Raw genomic sequence first — 7,913 nt, 5'->3', positions numbered from 1 at the left:
CAGTCTGGACAGTTTGATTCAGGGTTTGCTCCTGACAGGGTTGTTTGATCAAGGATGGGAATTTCTGGTTTCTGACCTTGCAGATAACGAGGTCTGGGGCTGTCCCTGTGCTCAGCAGTGCCTGGGATGCCAGAGAAGGGAACATTGTCCTTGCAGGGGCACCCAGAGGAGCTGCAGCCACTTTCAGCAGCCTGGAGGAGCCTCCCTGGAGCTCCAGGGGATCCATCCACGTGTCCTGTCCTTGCCACAATCCCCAGGGGTCCCACAGCAGGAATGAATTGGTGCTGAGCTGCTCTCTGTTCCCTGCTCAGGCCCAGCCTGAGCTCGGTGGCAGCTCCGTGCAGCTCTGCCTCTGCTCCCTCTGCACTTCCCCTGCAAACAGACTGGGAAGGGACTGCTCTCAGTCTTAACTTTCATATTCCCAGCCAGATCCCTGTCTTCTGCAGCATGCAATGAATTCCACCACGTCACAATTGAATTTCACCACGTCACAATTGAATTTCACTGCGTCACAATTGAATTTCACCACATCACAATTGAATTTCACTGCGTCACAATTGAATTTCCACTATGTCACAATTGAATTTCACTGCGTCACAACCGAATTCCACATCATAAATTAATTCCACCACGTCACAACTGAATTCCACCACACCACAACTGAATTCCATCACGTCACAATTGAATTCCATCACATCACAACTGAATTCCATCACGTCACAATTGAATTTCCACCACATCACAACCAAATTCCACATCATAAATGAATTTCACCACAAGGCAAATTAATTTCACCACATCACAACTGAATTCCACCACGTCACAATTAAATTTCACCACATCACAATTGAATTTCACCACATCACAATTGAATTTCACCACGTCACAACTGAATTCCACCACGTCACAACCAAATTCTACATCATAAATTAATTTCAGCACAAGGCAAATTAATTCCACCACGTCACAATTGAATTCCACCACATCACAATTAAATTTCACCACGTCACAATTGAATTCCACATCATAAATGAATTTCACCACAAGGCAAATTAATTTCACCGCATCACAATTGAATTCCACTACGTCACAAATTAATTTCACCACATCCCAATTGAATTTCACCACATCCCAAATTAGTTTCACCACATCACAAGCGCATGTGGCAGAGGATCTATAAAAGTCACACCTGCTCTTTGCTGAAAGGTCTCCCTGCACATCTCCAATATTGCAAAGAGAGCTTCTGGAAGGGAAATCATGTGGCAATTTTAGTTCTTTTTTTTTGTCTGCCTTATGGGAAAAGTGTGGGGAGCGCCTGGATGTGAGCAGGAAGGTGTGAGCAGGAACATGAAGGGAAATCAGAAGGAAGGAGTTGTCTGGCAGCCCCAAGGGCTCCGTGTCCAGTGAAAACCCCCTCAGCTCTGACAGGGATGAAACTCTGACAGGTCCCAGAGTGGAGCTGAGAATCCTCCAACAAAACAAAACAGATGAAAAAGCAGAGTAAGAATGACAAAACATTTTTTCTGTATTTTCTCTGCTCCTTTCCATGAGTCTGATTTCCAAAGAGCTCTGTTGACATAAGTGCAGCAGCTGGAGATGAGAGGGTTTTAAATCAACCTTCAGAGATGTACAGTTTATGCTGGTAAAATAATTATTCTTCAAAGATTCCTGAAAAATAGTGTTTAAGGTGTTTAATGATTAAAAACCTGATGTCCTTGAGTGGAAGTCAGATGAAAGAACTGCCAGGGACCTTAATGCAGCGCAATGATAAACATAAAGGCAGTAATAATGATCAGCCCGAGGTGATTACACTCTCTAATTAGAGCACATGTATCATTTAGGCCTGTTAATCTCTGCTTGTCTGAGGCACTTTGGGCACCCTCTCCTGTATCCACGGAAGGTTCTTTGATGGTGGCACGGAGCAGGAGGAACCATTCCCTGTGTTTGGAGGCTCTCAGCTCTCAGGTTCCCTCTGGAGTCGCCTGAGGGGGCTCAGCCCAGCTCCCCCAGGGTTCTGCTCCTGGATATTTGCACCTGGAGACGGAGGAGAGCTGAGCTCAGGGGTGCCCCAAAGCCTGCCCTGAACAACCCTGGGTGCACAAAATCCCCCAGGACAGAGCTGAGTGAGCTCAGGGGTGCCCCAAACCTGCCCTGCACAACCCTGGGTGCACAAAATCCCCCAGGACGGAGCTGAATGAGCTCAGGGGTGCCCCAAAGCCTGCCCTGAACAACCCTGGGTACACAAAATCCCTCAGGATGGAGCTGAGTGAGCTCAGGGGTGCCCCAAACCTGCCCCGAACACTCTGAGTGCACAAAATCCCTCAGGACAGAGCTGAGTAGCTGCAATCCCACAGTTAACTGAGACACAATTAACTGAGTCACAATTAACTGAGTTACACCTCCCTGTGCTGGCTGCGGGTCTGGGATGGGGTCTTGCTTCTGGAGGCTGAATGATTGAGGAAAAAATTGAATAAAAATCATGGTGCCTTCCACAGGTGTCCCCTGGGGGTCCTGTGCAGGAAGCAGCACAGGAGTGTCAGTGGGGCTGGTTGTGGGATGTGTCTGTGCTGGCCCTGCTCCCCTGCACAGCCAGAAGAGGGTCTGAGGCACAGGGAAAGGCTCTGGGGTGTGCAGGGCCTGGGATGGGTCTGTGGGGTCTGTGGGGCCCAGGATGGGTCTGTGGGGTCTGTGGGGCCCAGGACAGGTCTGTGGGGTCTGTGGGGCCCAGGATGGGTCTGTGGGGTCTGTGGGGCCCAGGACAGGTCTGTGGGGCCCAGGACAGGTCTGTGGGGTCTGTGGGGCCCAGGATGGGTCTGTGGGGTCTGTGGGGCCCAGGACAGGTCTGTGGGGTCTGTGGGGCCCAGGACAGGTCTGTGGGGCCCAGGACAGGTCTGTGGGGTCTGTGGGGCTCAGGACAGGTCTGTGGGGCCCAGGACAGGTCTGTGGGGTCTGTGGGGTCTGTGGGATGGTTCAGCCTCACGGCTGAGCAGTTTTGTCGCTCCCTCAGCTGTGTTTGGCCGGGTGGGCTCGGAGGGGAGCCCAGGGAAACGAGGAGAAGCTCCAGTCGGTTCCCGGGTCAGACAATCCGATGACGGGAGTGCCTCCTGCCCTCCCTCTGCAGCCTGTGCAGGGACAGGCTCCTCCTGCTAATTCTGATTGCTGAGGGCTCGATGGGAGCCATTGACTGATGGGAGCTCAGATCTCACACGGTGTTAAACACTAAGAGCTGATGGCTGAGCAGCCCCCTTCCCTCTGCAGCTCCTCCTCTCCCAGGAGGGTTATCCTGGGGAAGGATTTACCCCATTCCAGCTGCAGCCTGAGCCAGAGTGCTTTGCTAGAGCCCAAAGGGAGGAAGATCCTTGCTGGAGCCTTGCTGAGATGAATTCCCCACCAGGGTTCTGTGCCCAGCTGGCAGAGCAGGGCCCCAGCCGGGTGGGGAATTCACCCCAGAGTGCAGAACTGCTCCTCTGGCACGGGCTCCTTTCTCCCAGCAGTGGCTCTGCTCTCTCATCAGGCACGAGAGGCTCCATGAGGGGCACCAGCCCTCCCAAAGCAGCGGGACCCAGACAATCAGACGGGCTGCAGGAGGTGCCTGAGAGAATTCTTCATTAATTTCGAGTGTCCCTCCGTAATGAAAGCTGTGGGTGAGAGTTTTGGGGACCAGCAGCAGGCAGGGCTTGGAGCTGGTGGGAGGTGTCTGGAATTGAGGGCATGGGGAGGCAGAATCAGAGCCAGGCCTAAGAGGATCCTCAAAGCAAATACCTGAGAATGCTGACAATCTCCCTTGCTGAGATTTTTTATTTTTTCCCCTCCAATTATTGCAAACTTTGAAGTATCTTTATTACTTCTATGGAAATTTGCCACCCTGGGCCTTAGCAGAGCTCCACAGGTGATGTCAGAAGTCCCAATATCCCTGTGGGTCCTGCCAGACAAAGGATGTGGAGGAGATAAATTCTAATACCTTCCAAAAGGGGCCTTAAAAACTCCCAGCAGTATCTGCAGCAGCTTCTGGGATGTCTCTGTTGGTAGTTCTGCCCCAAAAATCTGCTCTGGCCTGAGCAGAGGAGGCACTGCAGGAGACAGGAGCGATTACCATCCTCATTAGGAGGAAATGAGAAATGATCTCCCTAATAAAACACACATTAAATAAACAAAGGGAATTCTTCTGCAGCCTATTCTCCTCGTGGCCATGTCTGACTCCATGTCACAGGGAAGGGGGTGTTTGTGCTTTCCAATTAAGCAGAATAATGGCCTTTCTGGGGAGATGGGGGTGGATTATTTCAGTCCTGCTGCAGGTGGCATTGAGATGAGAGGCCTTGGCTATCATGCTGTCAATTTGTTTAATGATTATTAGAGGAGCAGGTGATTTCTATTAAAAGGAAGTGACAGACTGTCCATTAGATATAGATGCATGTTTATTAAATTGGGAGCCTGGAGCAGGCAGCATGGCTCATTTGCTTCCAAATTCCAGAGCAATCTGTTTTATTCTGCACCTGGAAGGTTCAGAGCCCGGGAGAAGTGGGGGCTGTTTGCCAAGCAGGGCTCAGGGGCTGTCGTGCTTGTGCAAAGTGTTCACTCCCATCCCCGATGGAGGCTGCAGGGGAAGGGGCTTGGGATGTGCAGGCTGGAAAATATGGTTCAGTTCCTTCTCTTCTCACCTAGACAGGCCTGGAAATGTGGGGAACAGAAGGGTTTGATCTGTGAGCACACAGCTTTGTCTCTGCTGGCTGTGTGTCCCCACACCGTGGGTGGGTGGGAGGTGCCCTCCAGACCGTCCATCCCAGAGCCAGCATCTCCCACCTCTCCAGAGTGAGCAATTCCAGGGGAATCCACCCAAAGCAGGCGTTTATTTGGAGTCCCCACTGGCTGTTGGGTTATGCTCTTGTTATCAATGAAACAGAGCCAAATTTATCAATAATAATTTTATTGAAAAATGTGTAAAATTTAGTTATGGAAACAACCACAATCACTGTCAGGTGGAGCCCGGGGATGGGCGCTGGGTGAACTCTGGATCAGCCTCTGTGGCACTGATTCCCCCAAGATCACAAACTGTCCTTTGGAGGAGAGAGCTTTTATACAGATTCCACAGCCTGAGCCTGGACAGTTCTTTTTCTCAGGGTTTGCTGCACATTCATATTTACTGTAGGTTTGTTAACTAGATTTCCAGAAGGGAGGAAAGGTTTGAGTGGCTTTATGGGAACTGAGTATTGAAATTCGTGGTCTGGAGAATCAGATCAGTTCTGTATCAGGAGTAAATCACTGAGTCCTTGATACCCTGATCTTGCTTGGGTGGGCTTTGTTCTCCTTGGTGCCATTCTGTTCTTTTGCAAATTACCCCTCTCCTCCAGCTCCTGCCTGTCCTGTTGCAACTCCTTGCTATGCGTGTGTTTGATACTCGTAACCAGTTTTTATTTCTTCTCACTGTTTGTATACATATACAATAAAACACAAATTATACAACCATATACATATACAAACTCTGAAGCAGCAGAATTTATCTTCCTCTTTCGTCCTTTATCACCCAGGCTAAAGTGAGTGTCGATGTTCTCATTGCCCAGGGAGGACTTTAATCCTTTCAGGAAACACCTCCCCAGTTCCATGCCTCTCTTATCCTCCTTTCCCACTCAAACTGGTGCACTTTAAAATCAAATCCCCTCTTGCACAGATCTGGTGTCATGAGCTCCCCACTCCATCCAGCCCCATCACCCAGCTCTTCTCTGGGATAGTGGTTCTGGTGTCTGCAGATCCAAGAGGAGGCTGGAATACTGGAAGAGTTCATAAAAGAGCCCAAAAATTCAGAGCCTGGGCAACATCTGCAGTGAAAGTGAGTCCGAGCCATTTGGGCCATGGAAGAGGGAACAGAGAGGAGACTCCATCACAATGTGCAGGCACAAACACAGGGGAGAGGAGTTCCTCTAATGGATGGCTCCTGTGGCCAGCAGAGAAATCCACGGTGAAATGTGGCTGTGGGGTCAGGATTCAGCCTTGGCTTGGAGCTGGAGCCCGCACAGGAGCTGGAGGAAGCACATCTGTTCCCAGGCACGGATAATTAACTGTCGGGAGAAGGAACCATCAAAGTAACAAATTAGGAAAATCCTGAACATGAGCCTAATTGAGGAGCTCTGCAGTGCTCTGGTGAAAGGCGTTTGTTTTATTCCACAGGAGAGGCTGAGCTGGTGCTGTGGCTCTGAGGGTTCCTGGTGGCAGAGGGGCTGCAGGAGGGGAGCAGCTCTGCCCTGTGCCAGGGATTTATGGAATCAGCTTCCTGGGCTCCTGCTGAACTCCTTCACTCCTCTCATTCACTTTCCCTGCCTGTAAACATGAGCAGGGCCGAGCTCTGCCCCACCAGGACACAGCTCTGGTTGTCCGTGGATGTCCCCACAAAGCTCTGGGGACACAGCAACGCTGGCTCTGCCCAGGAATGGGCAGCACGTGCGGCCTCAGGGTGGGTTTCAGCTCCAGCCCCGATCCCAAAGGAGCGTGGCAGTGCAGACTGAAGCAGAACCCAGACAAATGAAGGGAAAGCAAAGTGCAGTCATTGTTGCACTCTGCCATTCCTGCTGCAGAGACAGGGACACAGCGTCTGTGCTCTGCTGCTGAGGGGCTGGATTTGGGAATGACCCATTCCTGCTCTGGGCACCGCTGGAAGCACAGGGAGCTGATTCCCTACAGCCCTGGCAAGGAATGGGAAGGGGCAAAGGTTTCCTTCTCCAGTCTGACCCTTCCTGACCTGCAGAGCGAGGGGCTCCGGTGTCACCCCGGCAGAGCCACCCTGCTCTTCTCCCCCCTCCTCCCCTTGGGGGCTGCTCTGGAGCTCTCAATGTCTTTGCCTTGAGCATCCTGGAGTCTCAGATGAGCTGATTGCAATTTTGGCGTCCTTATCTTCATGAAAATGCAAATAACGCCTCCTCTTGTCAGCTCCCGTGCGCCCCATTCCAAACCCCGCTGGTTCCAGTCCCTCCCGGTCCCCTCTGCTGCTCAGCAAGGGGGGAAGGAGAGGGCAGACATGGAATATTGCTGCGTGTAACATCTGCAATAACACATCCTGTGCCTCCCTGCCAGCCATTTGCTGGGCTATTATTCCACCATTCTTCTGTTTGTTCTGTTTTTTCTTCTGGGCACATGTTTTTTCCCATTTCGGGTGAAATCGCTGCTGCCATCCTCAGCTGTCCTGATTGCCTGAAGCAGCAGCTGATTGCATTATTCATCTGCAGTGCTCACAAAAGGCGTCAGAGCTCTCCAGCAGACCCCGAGCTTTTGATGATGTTTTGCGTCTGTGGGAAGCGGGGGGGTGCTGGGTGAGCTGGTGGCATCTGGTGGCATCTGGTGGCATCTGGTGGCCCTGCTGTGGCTGTGCCCGGGGAGCTGGGACAGAGCAGCGCCCGGGCCAGCCCGGGCTGGGCTCTGCCCATCCTGCAGCGATGCTCAGCTCCTTCCATCCCGGGAGCAGAGGAGCCCAACTGCGGGGAAACGCTGCCATCTGCGGGCACCCGGCCCAGCAATCCCGGGAATTGGCATCCTCACACAGCTCAGCACGGCCGGATCCCCGGGATGGGGAGCTTTATTAACCCGGGATCAGCGGGAGGGGAGCGCAGGGCAGTGGAGGCAGCAGGGAAAGGTCGGGCTGTGCCTCACCGGGGCCGCCTGGGCGGTCACAGACACAGAAAGGGCCCGGAGTTGTTTTTTCTGTGGTTTGTAACAGTTTTTTCCCATGCTCCAAACACGCTGGACAAGGGTGGGGTGAGCTGTGCAGGGAGCAAATCCACCCCCAGGAGATCTGGGAGCTTTGAGCTGCCTCCCACTCTGTGCTTGGGGAATTTTGGGGGGCGTTTGTAGCTGCAGGGATGTCACCAGGACGGTTCCTGCTGCAGATCCAGGTTCCTTCTGCACCTGCTGCCGCTGGAATTTGCAGG

The 7,913-nt window shown here is 52.3% G+C and overlaps 1 long non-coding RNA gene across 1 annotated transcript; it reads left to right on the top strand.

Moving 5' to 3' along the window:
* The first annotated feature begins 789 nt into the window (after positions 1-789).
* Positions 790-7,517, top strand: LOC147648901 (uncharacterized). Its single transcript, XR_015279793.1, has 2 exons — positions 790-2,704; positions 2,763-7,517. It is a non-coding gene; the product is annotated as an uncharacterized LOC147648901 (long non-coding RNA).
* The last annotated feature ends 396 nt before the right edge of the window (positions 7,518-7,913 follow it).

Source organism: Cyanistes caeruleus, chromosome 29 (assembly GCF_971803275.1).
Source record: "Cyanistes caeruleus chromosome 29, bCyaCae1.hap1.1, whole genome shotgun sequence".
NCBI lineage: Eukaryota > Metazoa > Chordata > Aves > Passeriformes > Paridae > Cyanistes > Cyanistes caeruleus.
This window is presented reverse-complemented; position numbering and strand designations above follow the sequence as displayed.